The sequence below is a fragment of the Giraffa tippelskirchi genome, chromosome 10 (assembly GCF_054371585.1).
Source record: "Giraffa tippelskirchi isolate mGirTip1 chromosome 10, T2T-mGirTip1v1.2.pri, whole genome shotgun sequence".
Taxonomy (NCBI): Eukaryota; Metazoa; Chordata; class Mammalia; order Artiodactyla; family Giraffidae; genus Giraffa; species Giraffa tippelskirchi.
The window spans coordinates 143,425,885-143,438,453 of NC_137284.1; the positions used below are offsets into that span (position 1 = coordinate 143,425,885).

Sequence of the window (12,569 nt, forward strand, 5' to 3'; positions counted from 1 at the left end):
GTCTTCCTCTTTTACGTTAAATGTAAGCTGTGGGTAGGCATGTAAAATGATCTTGATGTTGGTGTCAGCAACTCCTTCTTTAACGTGTGGAGAGCCTCTACTTCATATCAAGCTTACTAGTGCTGAATCACAAAGGCCCAGAGCCATCTCTTCCAAAGTTTCTGTGAGAAACGCTCTCATGACTGTCTCCTAGAAAATAAAATTAAAATACCAAAAGCAATAAGATTTTGAACTTCTTTCAAGGAAGTCATGAATAAAGACCACTTAATTTTTAAAGGGCAAGAGGCTTGTAATATCACAGCTTCTGAGTGCTGAAAGAACACAAGGATTGCTGGAGAAGTATAATGTGCAATTAACAATTTCCTGATGAAGGAAAATCCATTGGTGAAAAAATAAATAATACAAATAAATTAAACAATTAGTATTTTGATCAACCTTTCATTTCAGCTCGAAGGATACCATTATAACTTTGAAAAGAATCTAAAGAGGGATGTAAATCCTTAAGAGAACTTCCCTGAAAGAACTTTCTGAAATTTTAATATGTGTTTAACTTCTTAGTCCTATCCGACTCTTTGTGATCCTTAGGACTGTAGCCCACCAGGCTCCTCTGTCCATGGGATTTTCCAGGCAAGAATACTGAAGTGGGTTGCCATTTCCTCCTCCAGTGGACCATCCCGACCCGTGGATCAGACCTGCATTTCCTATGTCTCCTGCATTGCAGGCAGGTTATTTGCCCATGTATTAAAAAATCATTCACTTTGGCCACCTGACTCAAAGAATCAACTCATTGGAAAATACACTGATGCTGAGAAAGATTTAGGGCAGGAGGACAAGGGGGTGACAGAGGATGAGATGGTTGGATGGCATCACTGACTCAATGGACATGAGTCTGAATAAACTCCGGGAGATAGTGGAGGACAGAGAAGCCTGGCATACTGCAGCCCATGAGGTTGCAAAAAGTTGGACATGACTTGGTGACTGAACAACATCCTGGAGAAATCATTAAGGACCACTTTAGTGGATATTCACCTTTAAAAATGGTTTTGGCCATCGACCATTAAGATGCTCATCTTAGGTTTTAGAAATCCCCCTTCTAATGAATCACGGAAGGAGGTAGGCTTAACCACAACCAAAGAAGAAGAAGATGCTATATCCTTGCTCTTCTGACATCTGTCTGAGACCTAGCCTCCATCAGTTAGATGATGCCAGTTGGAGCCCATAGCCAGTGATATGGTGGCTGAATTCTATATGGTGGTGACAGCTGAAGGAAGACTGAGTTCCTCAGGACAGTATCTGGAACTGGGGCTGCCAGTGGCACAAGCCATAAATCTGAGATTCAGAGATGACAATGGCATAGTGGGGAAAGAGGGAAGAGGGGGTCACACCAGACAGGTTCTGCCTCATGATTTGGGGTGTTGTTATCAATTACATAGCCCTATGCCATTTCTTTAATTCTCCCAGTGATTCTGGGAGTCACTCTTTATGTCTTTAATGAACTCCGTTTCATGTTTAAGTCAGCTGGAGTTGGGTTTTGTTGTCTGCAACTAAGAACCCTGAATGATACAATTATTAACTTATAAGACTCTCATAAACTGTAAAAGCAGAAAATTTGTTTTCAACAAAAAACTTAGTAGTAGTAGCAGTAGCAATAACAATAGTAACTGGAGTGCTTATTCTCTGCCAAATACTGTTCTAAATTCACTACATCTATTAACTCACTGATTCCTGACAACTGTTTTCTATGAGCAAGCTGAGGCACAGAGAACTTGTGGACATGACTGGGAAAATGCAGTACTGGGCTTTGAATCGAGCTATTTGATGTCAGGGCCTGTCCTCTTAATAGTTATGAAGTAGACACCTACCTAATTTGTGAAAAGTTTCCTTTTCCATTGCTCTTTTAATTTTCGTATTTCTTCAGGGAAGGATTCTTTATCTTTCCTTTGATCATTTCAAGAGACTTTACCCTCCACAGTGAAGAATAAAAGTGCTACACCTGGCACAATCACTCAGCCAGAATAGAGTCTTCATTCATTCACTCATTCATCCAGAGGACATTTAAAAACCTCCTGCAGCAGGCAGACCCCCTAAAATGGCCCCTAATGATCTCTGCCTCCTGGTATTCATGCGCTTGCATAATCCTCTCCTTTTGACTATAGGCTGGCCTAGTGACTTGCTTCTAACCAACAGAATGCAGCAAAGGTCATGCGATGTCACTTCCATGATCGGTTTACATAAGATTGCAACTTCTCTCTTGCTAGCACAATCTCTCCATTTCCTTCTCGGCTTGCATGTTTGATAAAGTAAACTGGAATGGAAGAGCTGCCTACACAGCCAGGGACTGAAGGCAGCTTCTAGGCAAAAGCCAGCTAGGAACAGACTTTTCTTCTAAGAGCCCTTAAAGAACTGAACTCAGCCAACAACCATATGAGCTTAGAAGCAGATCCTTCCCCTGTCAAGCTTTCAGGTGAGACCCCAGCCCTGGCCAACACTTTGATTGCAGACCTGTGAGAGATACTGGAGCAGAGCATCCTGGTTAAGTCATGTTAGAATTTCTGAATTGCAGAAACTGTGATATAAATAAGAGCTGTTTTAAGTTACTGAGTTTGTGTTCATTTGTTATGCAGAAATAGATAACTGATACTGTAAAAGAAAGTGTGTCCAGCACTTTTTCTAGGTAGAACAGATCCCTGCCCTTATGGAACTTATTGAGACAGGAAGGAGGTAAGGCACAATGTTTAAAAGAATGACAGCCTTTGAGGACACGGCATAAACACGGCAGAACCAATTAGGTCCAAGATGGTGAATGAGTCAATTTCCACAAGACCTCGAACCTCAGAATATGCTCAGCGTAACACATCAGCAGGCTAAATGACATATCTACAGGCACCATGACTATTCCAAGGCCTACCATGAAAGGCCAAAAAGTGGGTGATGGCCTAATCCATGGAAATCCCTGCTCCTTTCCCAAAATAGTTTGAATAATCCTCCCACTCAGCCTATGAAATTACCCACCCCTATAAGACCTTATGGGCTTCCCAGGTGGTGCTAGTGGTAAAGAATTTGCCTGCCAGTGTAGGAGGTGTGGGGTTGATCTCTGGGTCAGGAAGATCCCCTGGAGGAGGAAATGGCACCCCACTCCAATATTCTTGCTGGGAGAATCTCATGGACAGAAGAGCATGGTGGGCTACAGTCCATGGTGTGCAAGAGTCAGACATGATTGAGCATCTGAGCACATAGACACGGACAACCAGGTACCCTGGGGCCTCTCGCCTTCTCAGACAGTCCACACTCTGTGGAGTGTGTTTCTCCCAAGGGTCCTCTCACTTTCTGAGATAAACTGTGTTCTGCTTTTGGAATATGTAGCTTTCTAAATAAACATGCTTTCACTTTACTATGGCTCACTGTTGAATTCTTTCCTGCATGAAACCAAGGACCCACACTTGGCGGCCAGTCCCAGGGACTCACTCAGGTGCTGGGACATGACTCTCCCCCCATGCCTCTCTTCTTCCTGCAACAGTATGACAGAGATGAGCGTAACTTTAGGTAGCTACTGGTGCACTGAGAAAAAGAAAATATAGTGATGCTATAGATCTGTACATGGGACTATTCATATTAATATAAATTAAAATGAAATGAAATAAAATAAAAAACTTAGTTCCTTAGCTGCAGGAGCCACATTTCAAGTGCTCTATAGCCACATGTGGCTTGACTCTTGGCTCCTGTATTGATTAGCACTGATTATAGAACATTTCCAACATTCCCATCACAGGAAGTCCTGTTGGGCAGTGCTTTGCAGAGAATGACTGGGAAAGTTTGAGGGATTTGTTGTTATAAATGAGAAGCTAGAGAAAGTTTCTCTGAGAGAGAAGTATTTTGGCATGACCGGAAGGAAGAAGAGAAAGCCAGTCTTGCCAAGACATGTTTCAGAATGTGAGGCAGAGAGAGTAAGATGCATGCAGCTCCTTGGGTGGAAGCTATGTGGTGTGTTTGAAAACAGTGTGGCAGGAGTTTAGTGTAATAGGAGGAAAGGAAGAGTAGGTGTGGTAGGTAAGGCAGGAGAGGGGAACTAAGGGGCCAGGTGGTAGAAGGCTCATGTCCAGGGTCAGGAGCTTGGATTATGTTTTAAGTGCAGCAGGAAGCACCAGACGTCTTAAGTAGGGAGTAATGTGATGGGATTTATGTTTGTGTTCTCAACAGGCCACTTTGGTATGTGAAGAATTGATTGTTGGAGATAATAATCAACAATTGATTATTCAGAAAACAATTGTTTAGTGGGAGAAATAGGATGCTCATGTTAGAGATGATTGCCATAGCCCAGATGCGTGCCTGTGTGTTAAGTCACTTCAGTCATGTCTGACTCTGTGTGACCCCATGGACTGTAGCCTGCCACGCTCCTCTGTCCATAGGATTCTCCAAGCAAGAAGAAGTAGGTTGCTATGCCATCCTCCAGGGGATCTTTCTGACCCAGGGATCAAATCCACATCTCTTATGTCTCTTGCATTGGCAGACAGGTTCTATACCACTAGCATACCTGGGAAGCCCTTGAAGCCAGATACAGGTATCCTAAAGTACGTGCAGTAGAAAGTTGCGGGAATACGGGCAACATTCCAAACAATGACAGTCCACTGCTATCTGAGTGGCAGAGCCCAGGAAGGCTGCTGGTTTAAATATAATCAGGGCCTGGGCTGAGCTTCAAAAGGGCTGCTCTGTGTTGGCAGAATCATGAGGTATGGGTTCTACTATCAAATAGAGGTATTCTAAACAAGATGGAGAGAAATGGGAACCAGGCCTTTTCTTGGAAATAAGGCACAAAGGATAAGTCATTACTAGCTCACTGGTCTGCAACCGAGCAGACTTCTTCCTGTCACCTGGGAAAAAATGGAAGAACTACAGGCATTAAGAAATTCAGTAGGGATCTCCCTGGTGGTCCTGTGGTTAAGAATCTACTTGCAATGCAGGGGACGTGAGTTCGATCCCCAGTCAAGGAACTAAGATCCCACGTGCTGCAGGACAACTAAGCCTGTGTGCCACAACTACTGAGCTCTCATACTGCAACGAAAGATCCTACATGAAGCAAAGAAGGTCCCATGGACCGTAACTTAAACCCGATGCAGCCAAATAAACTTAAAAAAAAGAAAGAAAGCTGGTAAATAAGACTCATGATTTTCAGGGGGGCAGTCTTCCCTTATGTATTTATATCATGTTTGTTATTGTATATTGTGAGATTATTTGAGTTGCGTTTTTCTAGGTTCCACGAGAGTTGTTTGTTTCCTTTGCTCAGGGTTGTATGATAATGCCTCAAGCAACAGCACTAGTAGGGACCAGTCAATATTTAATTAGTGAGTGAATAATAAAAAAGAAACGATAGTCATACTAATAGGACCGCACAGGACACATGTTAAGTATCAGGAACTAAGTATTTCACACATGTTAACTCAATTACTTCTTGCAAGAGCTCTATGAGTAAGTACAATTATTTCCCACATTTTGTTGAAGAAATTAAGGCAGAGAGGGTTTAAGTAAGTCACCCAAGATCATAGCTAATAAGTAGCAGAGTTAGGAATGGAAGCTGATATAGAGGTGGTGCTCTGATACTCTGTTACAACATTTCTAAATGAATGAACTCATGCGCAAACAATTAAGGCCCCCCTCTATCTCTACTTTTGGACAAGGAGCATGCTAAGGCTACTTTCAGATTTTTCTTTTGAGGACGAAGACATCCTGTCTACCTGGTCTTTCATTGGATCCATGAAGGGAGCAGCTGGCTTGCAGGTAACTAGATGCACACACCAAACAGCTGGATGTAGCTGGACTAGGATAGGAAGTGGCCGGAGGGGCATGCTACAGACAACAGCAGACATTGAGTAGCTGTGGGGTTCCATGGTGTAATGGTTAGCACTCTGGACTCTGAATCCAGCGATCTGAGTTCAAGTCTTGGTGGAACCTAGTTGCTTTTACTTTCTAATTATTTTGGGCTTCCCTGGTGGCTCAGATGGTAAAGAACCTGCCTGCAATGTGGGAGACCTGGGTTCAATCTGGGATGGAAAGATACCCTGGAGAAGGAAATAGCAACCCACTCTAGTATTCTTGCCTGGAGAACTCCATGGATGGAGAAGCCTGGTGGGCTACAGCTCATGGGGTTGTAAAGAGTTGGACATGACTGAGTGACTAACACACACTGAGAAATGAAATTCTGAGAATTTAGTTCAGTCAGAGAAAATGGGGATGGGACACCCAAATCTGGGTGCCAGAAAGACCCTAGAGGTGTACATTGAACAACATTTACTAAACATGACTTTTAAAAAATGAAGATAAAATACAGGATGAAAGAAATTATAAATTATCGTCAAGATGAACAAATATGGATTTCTTTGTTGATTATAAAAACAAAAACGTGGGATTAAAATCTACACAAACAAATGTTATAACAGGGTACAACTAGCTGTATACAGGAATATTATAAAGCATGACTGATAATATTATTTCAGCATTAATGGTTTGGTCTTCTTGTGGTTTATGGAATAATGGTAGAGCCTAAGGTCCAGTGCTTTTAAAGTTTTTTTTTTTTTCTACAATTGCGCTTCTATTTCTTAATCTACTACTGATCCTTAGAGTTTTACCATTAAAAACAGTTCTTAAAGAACAGTTTTACCAGTTCTACCATCCTCACAGTCATTAAAAATGATATAATTTAGTCTTCCACATTACTCTGAAACCTAAATTGGAAACAAATATTTCCCAAAAAGCAATTACATATTTCTGTGCTTATTATATTGCTCTACATATATTATAAAAGTTGAGGGCTTTATGTTAGAGAAGTTAATCTGAAATCATTCTTAGTTAAATTAATCATTCTCTGTACTTGTTAGAAAAAGTAAAATGAAATGGTAGGAACATTAAAGGTAGAGCATTGTTATTGTATGTTTGACAAACTATGAAAATTAACATTTGAAAAGTACTTCATTGTGTTGATGTTTTATTATTGTGTAGCTATAATAAAGATGGAAATGTGAAAATATTCCAGGTAGTTATATCTTATAAATAAAGGAGAAAATCATGTAAATACCAAGCATAATAATAACAATATCTCATGTAAGATTTTGAGAAACATTTTTTCACATATATTATTCTTACTGAATATTTATAACAACTCTAGGAAGTTGATTTCTGACTTATTGACTATGCCAAAGCCTTTGACTATGTGGATCACAATAAACTGTTGAAAATTCTGAAAGAGATGGGAACACCAGACCACCTAACCTTCCTCTTGAGAAACCTGTATGCAGGTCAGGAAGCAACAGTTAGAACTGGACATGAACAACAGACTGATTCCAAATAGGAAAAGGAGTACGTCAAGGTTGTATATTGTCACCCTGCTCATTTAACTTATATGCAGAGTACATCATGAGAAATGCTGGGCTGGAGGAAGCACAAGCTGGAATGAAGATTGCTGGGAGAAATATCAATAACCTCAGATATGCAGATGACACCACCCTTATGGCAGAAAGTGAAGAAGAACTAAAGAGCCTCTTGATGAAAGTGAAAGAGGAGAGTGAAAAAGTTGGCTTAAAGCTCAACATTCAGAAAACTAAGATCACGGCACTTGGTCCCATCACTTCATGGGAGATAGATGGGGAAACAGTGGAAACAGTGGCTGACTTTATTTTTCTGGGCTCCAAAATCACTGCAGATGGTGATTGCAGCCATGAAATTAAAAGACGCCTACTCCTTGGAAGGAAAGTTATGACCAACCTAGACAGCATGTTAAAAAGCAGAGACATTACTTTGTCAACAAAGGTCTGTCTAGTCAAGACTATGGTTTTTCCAGTAGTCATGTATGGCTGGGAGAGTTGGACTATCAAGAAAGCCGAGGACAGAAGAATTGATGCTTTTGAACTGTGGTGTTGAAGAAGACTCTTGAGAGTCCCTTGGACTGCAAGGAGATCCATCCAGTCCATCCTAAAGGAGATCAGTCCTGGGTGTTCATAGGAAGGACTGATGTTGAAGCTGAAACTCCAATATTTTGGCCACCTGATGTGAAGAGCTGACTCATTGGAAAAGACCCTGATGCTGGGAAAGATTGAATGCAGGAGGAGAAGGGGGCGACAGAGGATGAGATGGTTGGATGGCATCACTGACTCAATGGACATGAGTTTGGATAAACTCCAGGAGTTGGTGATGGACAGGGAGGCCTGGTGTGCTGCAGTTCATGGGGTCGCAAAGAGTCGGACACGACTGAGCGACTGAACTGAACTGAACTAGGAAGTTGATAACATTATTACTTTTATGTTAGGGCTTTCTGTTAGGCAACAGATTCCAAGGAATAACTTACCCACAGGAGTAGTTGGGGAGGGTGGAATTAGAATGAAGTTTTCTGACTTCCAATTCAGTACAATTTTCATTACATGAAGCTGCCTCTGTGTGGAAAAGCAATCAGATTTGGACCTCAATAATAAGTTTAGGGTGATTTTAGGATTTTCAAAATTAAGTGCTTGGTAAGTGGGTGTAGATATTTGGATTGCTTTATAGGGAAACTGTCACAAGTGGAAATGAGTCCTTCCCAGCCCAGGTTCATTTTACTCTTTGTAGGTGGAAGACACAGGGTCACAGCCAGATGCTCTCTTCCTTCATGAGACACATACTCTGTGAAGCATGTACTTTACGTAAACTCTGGAGGCAGACCTGCGATCCAATTCGCAGTTCTGTCACCTCCTAGCTAAGTGACCTTGGACAAGTGAATTCACTCTTCTAAAACTCCATTTTCTTACCTGCAGAATGTAGATGAATAAAACATCTATATGAAAATATTTTTATGAAGGCAAAATGAAATAGTTTATGGAAGGTACCCAACAAGTCACATTAGGTATATTATTAGCGACTACTTTAATGTCCTATATTTGGGAGCTAAAATGCTCGCAAAGAATGTAAGTTAAGTGCATACAATATTTTGATAATTTAACCATTAAGACATGATCCCAGCAAAGTGAACATGGTCCAAGTCCAAATGGAAATGAGCATTAGTCATGTGATTTCTACATTTTCTGAGGATACTAATTTAAATACTTTGTCTCATTGTTCCCATAAGTCAATTTTTTTTTTTTGACCCAGTGAATATGATCACTGTAAGTCTCTGAAAAGAAACTCTGCCTTGACACAAAGGTAACAGGGTGAACACATGGCTGGTTTCTGACTAAAAAATTCAAAGGACAGAACATGTAAGTTGTTAGGGTCTAGTGTAAAATTTGAACATCTGTCGATACTGATTTGCTGGCCTTAAGCTGGACTATTCTGAGTAACTACTGGTTTGCTCAATCATAAAGAGCCTGAGGACGATGGATTCATTTTTACCATATTTAATCAGCTAAAACTAGTTTTAGGAACTGTATTTGGAAATTGTTGCAAAGGGTATCTTTTACTCATTGATTTCCATAAACACATCCAGAATTACTTACTGATAGAAGATGACACCTTGGTGTTTTTTCCGGTATGCTTATTATTTTAATCCAAAGACCTCTTACATACCAGACAGTGGAGAATATGTGTTTCAGGACAATGTAATATCCCCAGAAGAGCACTGAACCTCCAGGTACACATTGATCCATTTGGACCCCTCTGGGATTTTCGGGTGGAAGGAGAGGTGTCTGGAGTTTCTGGGTTGATTTGTAAATTGCTATCATATGGATGAAATGTCTTGATTCTTTTCCCCCCAAATAAACTAATTCTTTAGGTTGGAGAACTGGCTAAACTGAAAAAGCCCTTCCATTGATTGAAATGGCATGAAAGGCGAGAAGTTTTTCCTTTAGTTGTTCAGAGCAATTATTCTTTTTTCTCTCACCTGTAGATAAAACGTTTTCTGGGAAATGGACATATTTTGTTTCTCTGAATATCCCACTCACTGCTTTGTACTCACTGCTTGTCAGATTCTTCTGAAATAACTTCACATTAGACATCACATGTTAGGATCTGGGTGGGATTTGAGGAGAAACTTTGGAAATGGAAAATGCCTGAAAAATTGAGGATGTTTAGCTTGGACAAGAGAACTGAAGTTATGATGGTTGTTCTTTAATTATAGTGCAACCCTTTATACAGATGCAGAGAACAAAACTAGAAACAATGAGAAGTTGTCTTTGGGCCCAAAGTGTGATGAGAATTCTCAGGATGGAGTGGGCTCCCACTCCAGTTAGCAATCTGGAGTGAAGGCAGTTAGCAATCTGTCATTTCTTAAGTGATGTCTTTTCAGAGGGGTTACTGAACTGGCTTTCACTTTGGGCTGGATGAATTGGTTGACTTCCTAAGATGCTTTTTAACTCACAGAATCTCTGGTTTCACAATCTTTAAGAACTAATTCTGAAAACAAACAAACAAATGATGTCCTGAGTACTCACTGTGCGATGTGGACAAATCCTGAGTTGTCACTGGGCTCTAAAGCCTTAATCTGCAAGATGAGATGGTTGGACATGGGATCAGGGTACATTCTGTGGCCCTGAAGCTGCTTCCAGCCTGAAATGTTAAGCAGGAAGATTAGAAGCCACCACCATGTTTTACCTCTCAAATATGTTCTCATGTTAATGTTTTACTGGTTGTTAAAATAGTACCAATCTTCTCATTTGCATTTAAAAAACTCATTGATGTGGAAAATCCAAGTTGTAGGAATGGTGTTCTCCCATAAGAAGTAATGATGTCATTTTCATTGGGAAGGAAGACAGAAATGTAACCTGAAAAATCTTGAGTTTTCTTGACTAGTCCCTATATAAAACTGCTTGACAAGCATTGTACTAGATGATGTTTATGGTCTCTGCATCTTGAATATTGTTTCTTCTTCTCTCATTGCTGTTAGAATGGTGGTGGTTGGTGGTTTAGTTGCTGAGTCGTGTCCAACTCTTGAAACCCCATGGACTGTAACCCACCAGGCTCCTCTGTCCATGGAACTTTCCAGGCAAGAATACTGGAGTGGGTTGCCATTTCCTTCTCCAGGGGATCCTCCCCACCCAGGGTTCGAACCTGTGTCCCTTGCTGTGCAGGCAGATTCTTTACCACTGAACCACCAGGGAAACCACCAGCTCTTAGAATAATTGATTCTAAAACTAGCAATTTGAAATCGTTGGCATAGGAAGGTCAGTCATTTCCTCAGAATTGAGCATTGACTGGATCTCGGAAGAGTATATCAAAGGAACAGAGGCAGTTTCTCTTTCTAGTTGCCACAGGAAACATATCTCTCGGAGCACAGAGGAAAACAAAATCAAATTTAATGTGTACTCCAAATCTTTTCAAAGTACTTTCCCAGCAACCAGAATCACCCAATTCCCAAATGAATGTCCTGGTAAGAACAGCTTTTACTTAAGAAACAAAGATTAATTTTATTAGAGGTAGCTAAAATTTAGAAATCAGATTCTAAGTTCCTTGAGACCAAGGCCTTCCTACTGTATTCCTGGAAAGTAATAGAACTTGGCAGTTAGTAGGCACTCAATGATATTTTGGTGAATGGGTAAGTGAATGTACAATGGAGTGGATAATTTTAAATAATTTCTCCCAGCTACACTTCTAATGGCGAGACAGCCCCCTGCTGGAAGAATGGATATTCTATACACTATCTGTACCTATGCACAGTATACTGAAATATTTCAGTTAATCAGTCTTGTTTCTACACCAGGTCACAGGAAAAGGTGGCATCTTATCAGACAGAATATTGTAAAAAGCTCTGTGAAGAATCACTGGATAGAACAGGACTCATTTGGCATTAATTGAGTATGTTGTTGATCAAACAATGGACTTCAAAACTGAATCTCATATACCAAAATTTCTGATATGATGCTACAAACCAAAACCTGTAGCATGCATAATACAAGGAGTTATAAGGGTCATTGTTAAATGAAGTTTATCTGATATACACATACACATATTTATGTAGCACAAAATTATATATAATATTCATGCTATGCAATGATTATGCAAGTAATAATTCATGAAAATAACTTGGTATTACTTCTATGGAATCAAGATGAGATGTTACCATTTTTCTTCCCATGAGTTATTCAAAATGATAATCACTTGTACTTTTTACACAAGCAGTTTAAAACACACATGCATGTGTGCGCATACACACACACACACACACACACACACATACATTCTGTCTGGAACTAACTTCTCAATTCTTAGGTTCTTAGGCAGCTGTGTTTTTCCTGTGTTTCTTTCCATGTCCTCGCTTCCACCCTCTGGGTGTTTCAGAGGCTGCTCTGCTGGATGCTGGAGGCCTAAGAGAGAGACGGGGCCAAGGAAGTGGGAATGACCTTTCCAGAGAGCAAAGCATTGTCACCATACTTTGGGAGGAAGTTAGGATGGGGTAGAGGAGATTTAGGCAGTGGTTTCTATCGTGAGGTAGGTGGAGAGCACAGTGAGAGGGTGACTGGACCCTGGCAGCTTGGAGGGTCGGATTTGAAGGAGGAGACAGAAGCCCTTGGAGACAGTAACTGGAATGGGGCATCTTTCCCCTGAGAATGGAGCACCCAGTAAGGGTTGAATGTAGCTGGAAGTAAGTAGCAGCCAACTGGGAGAGCTCCAGGTCCCTT

At 40.8% G+C, this 12,569-nt stretch overlaps 1 non-coding gene across 1 annotated transcript; it reads left to right on the forward strand.

Moving 5' to 3' along the window:
• The first annotated feature begins 5,874 nt into the window (after positions 1–5,874).
• TRNAQ-CUG (transfer RNA glutamine (anticodon CUG)) lies at positions 5,875–5,946 on the forward strand. The gene has a single exon. It is a non-coding gene; the product is annotated as a tRNA-Gln (tRNA).
• Positions 5,947–12,569: the final 6,623 nt, after the last annotated feature.